A 13,029-nucleotide genomic window follows, 5' to 3' on the forward strand; every position below is an offset into this window, starting at 1 on the left:
ATCTTCGCACATGTGCCAATTACATTGGAGAGAGATGTCCATCAGCTCCACAGTTGGATTTAGTTGCAAGGGTTGGAGACAGGTGCATGAGGCATATTTTATTAATCTGACTATAAGATATTTACCCAGTTTGTTGTTAGGAAACGACTGTATTCATGCACCCAGGCAGTCCTCCCCCTAAGGAATTTTCAAACTGGTCTGATCAATATCTGTCTGGTTTCATGGCTCATAAGCTATTGACTTGCCCATTGTATGGTTAAATTACGTTTCCCTTTTATTGATCTAGAAAAGTGATCCCCAACCACTGGCTCACGAGCAACATGTTACTCACCAACCCCTTGGATGTTGCTCTCAGTGACCTCAAAGCAGGTGCTTATTTTTTTTAATTCCAGGCTTATTGTATAAAAAACAGTTATACTGCCAAACAGAAACTCCTGTAGGCTGCCAGTCCACATAGGGCTACCAAATAGCCAATGACAGCCCTTTGTACCCCAGGAATTTTTTCATGCTTGTATTGCTCCCCAACTCTTTACATTTGTATATGGCTCACAAGTAAAAAAGGTTGGGTGACCCCTGATCTAGAATAACCTTACAGTATGTTTTCTAATGCATTTGCTCTCTGGAAGGACTTGCCGATGGAAATGGTGAAAAAAAAGGTTGGGTGACCCCTGATCTAGAATAACCTAACAGTATGCTTTCTAATGCATTTGCTCTCTGGCTGGACTTACCGATGGAAATGGTGAAAAATCAAACATGTCTAAAAGATCCATTGGCAGGAAAACAAAAAACATTTCTATACTAAGGCTTTCAGAAAGCAAAGTGTATGTAGGTTCAGGACCAATTGCATTGCCCAGAATTCCTTTTTGTGAAGCTGTGCCCTCTGTTGCACCACCTGCCTAAATTCAAGAAATTGTGTTCCAGGAAAACTCACCAAAAACATAAAATACTAAATTACAGAAGCCAAAAAAGACCTTGCAAATTGCTATATGAATGTTAAATATTGATGAGTGACCCACTCACTTTAAAGAACTAAACCCTAAAAATTAATATGGCTAAAATGCCATATTTTATATACTGCACTTATTGCATCAGCCTAAAATTTCAGCTTCTCAATAGCAGCAATGATCCAGGACTTCAAACTTGTCACATGGGGTCACCATCTTGGAAAGTGTCTGTGACACTCACATGCTCACTCGCAGCACAGAGCATGTGCAGTGAATCAGCAGAAAAGAAGTTGGGGAGCTACTGGGGCATCTTTGGAGACACAGATCTTTATTGCTAATGGGCTGTGGTTGCCTTGGGCTGCTACAGAAGCACAAAACATAATGTACAACATTTCTGGCCTATTTCTTTGGTTAAGCTTTAGTTCTCCTTTAAGACACCTCTCGTGTATTTGGGGTTGTATAATACTGACACTGTTGATCCATGACTTAAAGAAGAAAGGCGTGAGTAGTCAGCCTAATCCCACAGAGAGCTTCGGAATAGGATACTCGAGGCCTGAGATAACTTGTTGTACGTCCAAATGAATAAGATCTTTAGCCCTAGAGAGAGCTTAGGAAGTTGCATGAGCGTTTAAATGTTTAGTCATAGCCAAGCTGATGGGAGGCATATGGGAATGTGTTATGGCTGCTTTTAACCCTCGCTGAGCTTTGTGGAACAATCATCCTATCCTTATGTGTAAACATCTTATAATACAGTAAGTGTAGTAATAACGTCAATGTGATTTATACAAACACATAATAGTAGGCTATTTGAGACGTGTGTTTCTCCTGTTGGTGCATATCAGCTGGCAATTGTGCACGACTTGCCTTCAACAAATCATTTACAAAAATAGATTTAATTGAAGTCTGTAAAATTTGTCACAGTTATGCTGGACACACACATATAATTAAAGAATTGGGTGTAGAAAGTTTGCAGCTTTTTAATTATATTATAAGCATTTCTAAATTACAGCTGCTAAGTCCAAATATTTTGACTAATTTGGGGCCCTCTGTCTGTATGAAATGGACAGACCAGTTGGGCTGAATGCAATGGAATAAGATCTAAAGTATTTGAAAATACTACCCAAAATTATTCTCCCATCTCTTCTATTATGTGTAGGCAGGGTACACTGAGAACATTTAGAGTTTAGAAGATTTCCTTCAGAGTTTTGCATTTGCCACAAGAAAAAAAACAAACTGAGAAATAAACTCAATTGACTTCCATGCATTTGATTCAAGAAAAAACATGAGAAAAAATCCTTATTAACATCAATGCATTAGGTGTAAGAAAAAGAGAAGTGAAAAAATGGCCATTAACTCCAATGAATTAGGCAACATTTCGCCATTTTGTTAATTTTTTCTAAAAAAGTGAGACGGGGCAGTTTCGCTCATGAATACTCACAATGTAAGTCTCTTATCTACTAAAGAGCCTTCTTAGTCTGTTATGAGCTAATGACACCTGAGCTATACTAGTTTCAGCAATAGCTTCACTGACTCCGGAAAGTACATCAATAAAAAGAGCAATTGAGATAACTTTAAGTCATAAACAAACAGAGCACATATTTTCTAGAGCTAACTGCATTTGCTGTAATAAAATGGAGGTGCTGTTTTCTGTTCTCCTTGGATTCTTTCTGCAGACGGTATTTTCAAAGCACATTCCGCATGTCCATTTCAGAAACTCAACTGCCTGTGGATATTTACACAATGCCTGATGCCGTTGGCAAAGTGCAAAAAATGGCATTATAAATTGGTCATTAGTTGTTCCTAGAAACAAAATAATTGACAAATGCTATTTAATTGATGCAGACGAATGCTGAGCATCTAAATACTGTACAGTAGCAGTCTAAGCAGTCCCACTGTATGTTTTCTCTGCTGGCTTCTCCTACTGTCAATGCACACATGGGACAGTTTTGGCCTGTACCGGCCTTTTCTCCTCCTGGGTAGTAAACACAGTGTGCCATAACCCTAAAACACTTGATCACAATTACACTGAACAAATATGTGGCAGTGCAGTTGACAATAGCAACCGATTAGCTTTTATCCGTAGAATATTGAAATCAAATCTCTGATTGGCTGCTATGGGTTACTGCACTGAGGCACATTGACCCAGTTTGCTGAAAATTTAAAAGAGTGCCATTTCCCTAAGCTTCTAATTAGGAAGACCGTAGGACTGGTTTAATAACATACTTGTAATCAGTTGCTGTGATTTACTGCACCAATATTATTTATATTAGTATATTAGCCCGTGTCATTTGAGATAGAAAGTTATGCAGAACTCTATTCAGCTCTAAAATATAATATCTCAAAGGTAATTCAGATCATAATCTATCATTGGGTCACCTGTCCTGCTAATTCTGACACCTGGAAAAGAGATATAACATTGGCTATGATGTTTTCATAGCCACTGACATGTTTTGCCTTTACCTGTAGTCAGGGCAAATCAGATATATATATTACTCTACCAGTTGGTGTAATTTGGGTAGCAGAGGAAACATGGCCAATTAAGGATCGAATGTGATTAAAGATAAAAGTTTTTAGCTGACTAGAAATCTAATTTGGATTGTGAGAGAGCAAATTCATATAGATTGCATGGTACATGGTGTTATTCCTGGGGATAGGTAAACCAAACGATTTGAACTGCCTGACGGGCCAATGTGCAGTTAAAAAGGACTTGCTATAACCCTGCCCCAAGTTTATGTCCCATCCCATAAATTTAGCAAAAATGTCAAAACAGCGACAAAACATCCCAATGAAAGGCCAGATCTGATCCTGTACAAACGTTGTACTAAGCAATCGTGCTTAAATTGTCAGTTATTCTGCCATTTGCAAAAGTGCTCAGTAAACACCAAACATGCATCGATCCTGTCTTCAGTGTCCTTTGACACTTAGATTGAACTGATTGAGACGTGGTTGTGATCACCCCTGTTCATATGTTATATATTCTTAGAGCCCCATAGACAGCAACGGACAGCCAACTTTTGCCTGCAGTCATCCTCATAACATATACCCCAATAGTTTTTGTAGGTATCCAAGAAAACCAATTTGAAGATGCTTGTGGTTTAGAATTTTATGGTAAATGCAGAAGGACTGCAGAGTGGCAGCCACTTGTCCTCTACTGTGTTCCTTGTACTCCAGTCTGAGAAAATCCTTGGCATAAAAACAGAATAGATGAAAAATCCACAGATTTCCCCTTTGTAATGTATTTATTTGAATGAGTTAGGAAGGTGAAGGCCTAAAGATACAGTCTAACGCTCAAGGTAAACACTACGTGGCACAAGGTCCCTCCACAGGGGTGATGACTCAGGTGGCAGCACCCCATCAGTTACCAGGGGTGGAACTCTGGGTAACTTTAAGAGCCGAATTTCCTGTTATCAAACCAGAAATTTGTCTCTTCTAGTGCAGAGAACCCAATTGCGCTCTGCACTAGCATCGTGGATCGTGGTGGACCCCCCCCTGGACCCCCTGGAAAGGAGTGTGGGGGCAGGGAGTGGTAGCACAAAAGACATTTCAGGGAGGAGATGGGGTAAGAATCACCCCTGCTCTTTCATACACTCACTTGAACTTACTCCCCCAAACCAGGTGTTTGTCCATTCACTCCACTGGAATTGCACCCTCTTGCACCTCTCCTAAACAGCTGCCTCTCTTGCCAACCCCTAGATCTAGCAATTGCAAATGTAGCATCCTTCAAGCCAGGAATAATGTGCATAGGGATACCAAATTCTGGGAATTCTGCTTCCAGAAACCTTCCTGCTGTTGATGGTTTTGAGTTGGGGCTGATGGCTGAATAACAGAAAGGCTGATTTGTGCAGGGCCACTTTAAGGATAGGCCGGCCAGATGGGCCAAAATCAGTCTGCTGAAAACCACAAGCCAATTTGATCCCCTCACCACGAGCAGCATCCTCTTCTTCCTTCACGCCTGGAACCCTTGTGTTGGCTCAAGCGTGAACACACTCAGCTGAGAGTGTTCGTGATGAAGCAGAGAGGATAGTAGCCTTCTGGCCCTGGCAGATAGGAAGTTCTGTTGCCCTTAGGGTTGCCACCTTTTTGCCTTACCTATACTGGCCTTCGGAACGGTGGCATGCTGTGACGTCAACTGGGGTAGGGCTATGATATATGGGGAAGGGACAACAGGCGGGGGTGGATAGGGCAGGAAAAAGTGTGGGGAAATAGGCAGACTGGGTGGGAAAATGGTGGATGAAGCGGGGAAATGGGTGGGCATGTGTTTAGAAGGTAAGAACGGCAGCAGAGAGGGTAAAGGAAAGGGAGAGATTTATAGGGCATTTTTAAATTTACATTAAGTAAGTACATTGCTGCCTGATGGTGAGTTTATAATACTGGGGATTTACCGGTTAGGTCAGCCAAATACCAGCCAGATGAGAACCCTAGTTGCTGTTCTTAACCTCCCCCAGTATGGACTACATTTCTACCAGCATTAATGTCAATCACTGGTGACAAGACATATGCATTGTGTAGTAGTTGCCTCGCAAGACAAGATAACTTCAGGCTACTACATGACACATAACTATAGAGTTAGTCAGAGAGGGAATTCAAAGCAAAGTCCCTGCTAGTCTTTGTGGTGCCAATGGATGTGAGCAAAGTAAACATTCTACATGTACACGAGTTCTAAACATGACTAGTTGGGACAATTCAGCAACAGGTTAGATCAAGATATTTTAAAGAGGTACTAGACTAAAAAATACAAACTGCTCCTACAAAATTATTTACTTGTAATTGCTAGTTTTTTTTAAGCCTTTATGTTTGACTCCAGATGGTTAAAACTGACCAGCAGCATGGGTGTATCTCTGGGCCAGTAGCCAGCAATTCATGTTTTCTCATATTCTCACTCAGTACACATTAACTATAGTTAATGGAATGTGTGTTTAAAAAACAATAAATGCAATGACAAAGGGGGTGTCCTGCAGCACACAAAGGGATGGTTCACCTTTAAGTTAACTTTTAGAATGCTAAAGGATGGATTCTAAGCAACTTTTGAATTGGCCTTCATTTTTTCATTTTTATCGTTTTTGAATAATTTGCCTTCTTCTTCTTCTGATCCTTTCCAGCTTTCAAATGAGGGTCACTGACCCCATCTAAAAAGCAAATGTTCAGTAAGGCTACAAATGTATTGTTATTGCTACTTTTTATAGACCTCTTCAATTCATATCCCAATCTCTTATTCAAATCAGTGCATGGTTGCTATGGTAATTTGGACCCTAGCAACCAAATTGCTGATACTGCAAACTGGAGAGCTGCTGAATAAAAAGCTAAAAAACTCAAAAAACACAAATAATAAAAAATGAAAATCAACTTTAAATTGTCTCAGAATATCACTCTCTACATCATACTATAAGTTAATTTAAAGGTTAACAACCCCTTTAAATTGCAGGTGACTCAACATCAGAAATACCTTGCTGTTGCCAAAAATGTTAATTGTATGTTATTTAAATCACGTAATTTCATGAAATTGTCTGCCAATGCATTTTCACTAAGAAGTTACTTACCAAATTCTAAGTTTATCTCATTATTTTATTTAAAACACCATGGCCAAACTGCCATGCCCGATTTAACATTATTTATATACCTTATATAAAGTTTGTCAATTTTTTTTTGGGTTGTTGCCCGAAAACCCCAAATTTTTGGGATTTTCAGGCTAAACCCAGCGCAAACCACGATACTTTTAAATTGGGATAGGTGCTTCTCCCATTGACTTATACAGGACCTCAACGTGTCTGAGATGGCGGATTTTTGAACTCAGGCTTTTTTCAGCATCTAAGTGTAATAAATCTTGAAAAATCCGAGGTTTGTTTTTCCACAAAAAGTCGAGCTTTTGCCCCAAAAAGCCCAACCAGATAAATTCAGAGTTTAGTAAATATACACAGGTATTATACACAGGTCCAATTGTAAGACCATAAACAGGGTATGTTATAGTATCGAGCTCAATGGATTGTGAGGAACAATAATGCAACAATATACATTGCCAGTACAAAGCATATTCGATGAAGCAGATAAATGGTCATTTCTCCCCAGCTGTATATATCAGTTATGGCAACCTGACATTTTGGGGAAGACGCTATGTTTTCTGTTGTATAGAGGTGACACTGTCAGTGATAAATGTTCTGTTCATCCGATCCTCTTCCTTTACAACTCATTGTCTGCATTGCCTCTGTTGACACGTGGATTAAAGTAGCAGTCTCTTTTATTAGCACAATTTTATTGCACAAGGTATTTCAGCTGGACTTTGCCTTTCCTGTCCTACAATCATTGAAAGAACTAAAATGTATCCCCGCCTGGGCATGTGTGTGGTAATCCAATGAGTGCTTATGAAAGCAAAACCTTTTCAGAGAAAACTGCTGTGTCATTAGAAGGCGACATTTTTTATGCTGCAGTCAACTGAAAAATAGAAAAATCAGAGGATTAACAAGCCTCAATATAATACACAAGAACCATGAATGTCCTGTAAATTATATCCTTATAATTGGTACTTAGTGGCAGGCCCGGATTTGTGGAAAGGCCACCAAGGCCTGGGCCTAGGGTGGCAGGATTTTAGGGGGACGGCATGCTGCCCAACCACACCCATATTGGTTCAAAAACACTGAGGATGCACTGGAGATACAATCATTTTTTAAATTTTCTGTGTGCCAATCCCCATTGCTCCAGTCCAGATGATAAAAATTTGCACGAATAAAGAGCAGGGGACAGGGGCGACGAACGGCAATGGGCCTAGGGGCACCCACTATGTAAATCCGGCCCTGCTTAGTGGTGTCATCAGTTATAATCACCTTGGAGTTCCATGACACACACTCGGCCTTCAGCCTTGTGCTTTAATATGGTCATGGAAATCCTCTGTGACATATAATCCTTATATTTTACAATAGAAGGCAGAAAAACAGAAAAACAACAACCATAAGATACCCACATAGAATCACACTATAAACTATCCCCTGCTTTAAATTATGTTACATATACAAAAATACAAAAACAAAAATGGATCGTTCTACCTTCTGCACCAGCATACCTTGCATTTTATCAGCATGTGTTTATCGCCGCAGCCGGCCAGGTTGCCTAGCCCAGCTCTGACAGGCATATATAAACTGCCGACAGACTAAATTTTGGCCAGTGTATGGGGCCCTCCGACAGTCTTCCCCGATCGATATCTGGCTGAAAGTCGGCCATATGTTTATAGGGCAGGTTAAAAAAACCCTTCGGATGAAGGACCGCATTGGTTCATTGATGTAGTCCTTGATCCATATTCTCCTTCTTGTATGTATGGACAGCTTAAGTTGGGAAAAAGTACAAGGGGCTGTTTTATTATTACAAAAAAATATATATTACATTTTATCAGAATTATTTGATTAAAGTGGAGTCTATGGGAGATTGCCTTCCTGTTATTAGGAGCTTTCTGGACAACAGGTTTTCAAATAATGGATCCTATACCTGTAAACCTTTTTCTAATAGATCCCAAGCTGAATAATTGTGACAGTTCTGTGGGAATTTCAGTTTTTAAACTTGCATGCATCTGACACGCCATAAACTTTCATTAATCTCTTATTATAGGGCCATTATACCATAGCTGTTATTTTCCCTCTGGATTTGTTTAAGAAGTATAGTTTTCCTTTAAAAGAAGCATGAATATGGATACAGACAGCTAGAAAGAGCAAACATATAACTATACATAGCTACTGCATCCCCCCAAGTTTAATCATAGGTTAAACAGAAAAAAATATACAATTATAGGAGCATAGGTATCCCCCCCCTGCACTCAGTTCAGCAGAAACTGTTTGGATGACCTTTAAATTAGATATAAACACAATTTCCTTTAGGGTGCTAGTACAAAGGACCATTGGTGATAAAAAAGAGGTGTTTGAGGTCACTTTAAACACTTGGTTATGGCATCAATAGTTCAGTTGGTGCTAAGATCTTATGTGAATTGTAACAGAAATGATATGTGGGTGAGTTTGCACCACCACCCATAGTTGCAACATCGGTCGTTACTAAACATAGTTACCATAAAGGGTGTCACTGCAAAGAGTAATGTCTACAAAGGCAGTCACAGAAGCAAAGGGCCCCAAAAAAAGGTTCCCTGGTCAATGGCTATTGCTAATAGAAACAAAAAATTATTCTGCAAGAAAAAACGATCCTTGCAAACATTCATTAATGGTACTGAAGTTGTGTTGTAGGCGATATACTCCCTTGGGCTTTGTATACAGAATAAGTTTATACGGCAGGCAATTTAAAGAATCATTTTCAATTCTACTACCAGTTTTAAAGAAGGGGAGTTCATGGTAGAATTAGTATAATATAAGTAGAAAATTTGCAGCTGGGCTTTTTTATAGCTTGTTGTATATTTAATGTTTTACTTTCACATCTCAGAAAGCAGGTTTCTATTGTTACTAATAATGTTATCACTTACTTTTCCATTCACACCCTTCTCAGCAGGAGCAGGAGTCAGATTTTGATTGCCAGGTCTAATACATTGGCGTGAGCTCTCTGATTAGACTGTGTTACAACTGTCTTTCAAAATGACCAATTCAGACACAAAGCTGAATGAGGAGAGAACAATTGGGTTTAAATGAACAATAAATTGATGATTTCAGAAACGGGAAAACATTTTGAATTGATTATATTGAGAAAATTTGTTGTTTTCATGAGATGAAATATATATTACATTTTGATTTTCAGGGTAAAATTAACCCTTTTAAATTAGTAGTGTAGTCGGGAAGCAATTATAACAGTGGGTTTCTATTTAAACTAGTTTTATTACGTAAACTTTTAGTTCCCTCTCCCACCGAACACCAGGAAAAAACCCAGTGGCTCCACAAACCCAGACACGATTCTCACCTGCCCTCCACCGACACTCTCCCGACTGCCCTCTTCCGTTGTTCCCATCCCTCTGTCGTCGCCCACCCCCGCTGCCTTCCCTCCCCCAATCAGGGAAAAAATAAGTTAAAGGGGTGGTTCACCTTTAAATTAACTTTTAGTTTTTGTTATAGGATGGCCAATTCTAAGCAACTTTTCAATTGGTCTTCATTATTTATTTTCTATAGCTTTTTAATTGTTTGCCTTTTTCTTCTTTCCAGCTTTCAAATGGGGGTCACTGGAAAAACAGCTCTGTAAAGCTACAATTATATTGTTATTGTTACTTTTTATTACTCATCTTTCTATTCAGGTCCTCTCCTATTTGTATTCCAGTCTTTTATTCAAATCAATGCATGGTTGCTAGGGTCATTTGGACCCTAGCAACTAAATTGCTGAAATTGCAAACTGTCTCAGAATATCACTCTCTACATCATACTAAAAGTTAACTAAAGGGTGAACAGCCCCTTTAAGGTGCATGTGATGGGGGAGGGGTAAGTGGTGGGTGAGCAGGCAGTGGCGGGGGACCCAGAGAGGGTGCCCTTGCCGGCTACTTCCTCAAAACTTCATATTGGTGTCCTAGTCAACTGGCTGGAGAGGTTGACTGCCACAACTGAGATGGCTTTCAACTGCCACCCTGATATGCATATCATTTCGCTCATGTATCAGTTTATCAAGTTTATCTGTTATCAAGAGACCATGACGACAACAGGGCTCTGTTGATATATATTAACCATGGATTTTATATCTTTAAACAGGTGACACTAATGTCCCTGAGAAAGCTGGTTAATTTTACATGTGCCACCATCTAATTATTATAAGTATAATTATTTTACTACCGAAAGATTATAGCATTAGCAGCTATACATTTGCTAAATAATCAAATTTTTTCATGAGTATAAACAAAATCTTACGCACCAGATGCTACTAAAACACACAACATTAATAGGAGACCTAATTCTACTAAGCCTACAATGGAGCAAAAATGATGGTGCTAATACTTTTATATGTGGACTCCTGAGCCAGTACATTCAGTGATACTTTACTAGTGTAACGGTCACGTTATCAGGAACCTTGCACAGTGATGGGTACCTTCAGATGCACAGGTGGACCCAGTGGATCCCGGTGTTCACTGACGCCCTTTTGGGCCCCTGGTTTTCTGCTGCGGAAAACCAACAAGGAAGTGCATACTAGAAACAAGTCTGAAAGCAAGGTACCGGCAGGGATTTAGAGAAGACATAGTCAGATTTAGGCAAAGGGTTGAAGGCATGCGGCAGGAAACGTAGTCAAAGGGTCAGGCAGGAGTCAAAAACCAGGATATCAGAGTCAAAATAAGCAGGAACAGTAAACTGAGGCCTAGCTTGGGCACTAACAAAATGGTGGATCAGGCTTATAAAGAAGAATTGGCGGCAAAAGTTTCAAACCGACACTGAATAGTGAAGCCATGATTCTCAGCGCCACAACGCCAGTTTCAAGACGCCAGCATCAGAATCCTAATGCTCCAGTGGGCTCCAGTGCACACGAGCAGACATAGAGGCGCGTCGGGAGGTAAGCGAGGAGTTAGATCTCCCGAGGCGTCTTATAACTAGTATCTTAAAATATTTAACCTAATCTGAGGCTTGTCTCTAATCTCTAATTTTCTGCTCTTTTGACTTAACTTTTTGAGAGGTTGTTAAAGTGCAGTTCATGTCTTCCTCTTCTGCCTTGGTCCCTGACCCCTGCAGCCAAATAACTATAACACTGCGAGGCTACAATTTTACTTTTTTTATTTATTCATTCTATTCAGTCTGTCTCCTATTCATCTTCCAGTCTCTCATTCAAACCACTGCCTGGTTGCTAGGGTAAAAGCTAGCAACCAGATAACTGCTGAAATTAGATACCGGAGAACTGTGGAAGCTAAATAATTCAAACACTACAAAAAAAAATGTGTCTTCACATATCACTGTCTACAGCATACTAAAAATTAATTTAGGGCCCTTTCAGATGGGCTGTTTACCTGCGAACCTGCGTTGCGATTTCTTCCGTTCAGCCGCACGGGAGCGCAGGAGTAGACTCACTCAATTATTGTGAAGGGGCTGTACTCACACAGACGCATGTATGCACCGAACAAGGGTGAACAGAAGAAATCGCAATGCAGGGGAGCGCAGGTAAAACCGCCTGTGTGTAAGAGCCCTTAAAGATGAACTACCCCTTTAAGTAAGTGGGATATTTTTTCATTAACCAATGCTTATAAAATATTGAGTAAAAAGGTCTGCTTTTCTGCAGCCAAAAGAGGAACAATACGGACAAACTGGGACACTGGATAGAAAACAAGCTCATTTCTGAATAATTCAGCATGTAGTTGGGCAATTAATTCACGTGGGAAGATTTATGTCAGGGAGAAACAACATGCAGGGCAGGACGGATGAAGAAATCACCACTATCTGGATCTTTGTTGTAACACTGCTGCAGACCACACCGCTCTCTGGCGCTGACTGATTATGGCTTTACAATTATGTAAAGGAAGAACTGAAAGAATGAATTGGGGAAGTGGAAAATATCAATAACCACAGAAACGTCACAAAAGCAGTGTAGCGTTAAAGGCTTGCACGACACTAAGTACAAGCGGGTCATATAGGTTGGGGGTATAAAATAAATATACAGCTAGAGAGAGAGGGTTTTTATTTATTTTTTCTTTTACGATCTTTCATTTATCAAGAAAGAGAAATCTTATAATAACTTTTCTGGAAGCCTTTTAGGTGGTGAGAATTGCCTGTGTCGTTGTAGGCAGTGGTGAATTAGGATTAATTCAGAATGTTCATTACCCATGGCATTGCCTGCTCTGGTGGCTGTCAGCATTAGACACAGCTAAAGCAGTGTTTTGAGAATGCAGTTATGGGATCCGTTATCCAGAAACCCATTATAGAGAAACCTCCGAATTACGCAAAACCTGCCTCCCATAGATTCCATTTTATCCAAATAATCCACATTTTTAGAATGATTTCCTTTTTCGCTAATAATAAAACAGTACCTTGTACTTGATTCGAACGAAGATATTATAAATCCTTATTGGAAGCAAAACCAGCCTATTGGGTTTATTTTATGTTTAAATGATTTTCTAGTAGACTTAAGATATGAAGATCCAAATTACAGGAATATCCATTATCAGGAAACCCCCAGGTCCCAAGCATTCTGGATAACAGGTCCCATACCTGTA

At 39.8% G+C, this 13,029-nt stretch overlaps 1 long non-coding RNA gene across 1 annotated transcript; it reads right to left on the bottom strand.

The window, feature by feature from the left end:
* Positions 1–6,388: 6,388 nt before the first annotated feature.
* Positions 6,389–9,889, bottom strand: LOC108708539. Its single transcript, XR_001934487.2, has 4 exons — positions 9,819–9,889; positions 9,391–9,520; positions 7,996–8,254; positions 6,389–7,370 (listed from the first exon to the last, which is right to left on the bottom strand). It is a non-coding gene; the product is annotated as an uncharacterized LOC108708539 (long non-coding RNA).
* Between the last annotated feature and the right edge of the window lie 3,140 nt (positions 9,890–13,029).

This window comes from Xenopus laevis, chromosome 2L (genome assembly GCF_017654675.1).
Source record: "Xenopus laevis strain J_2021 chromosome 2L, Xenopus_laevis_v10.1, whole genome shotgun sequence".
Classification (NCBI taxonomy): Eukaryota; Metazoa; Chordata; class Amphibia; order Anura; family Pipidae; genus Xenopus; species Xenopus laevis.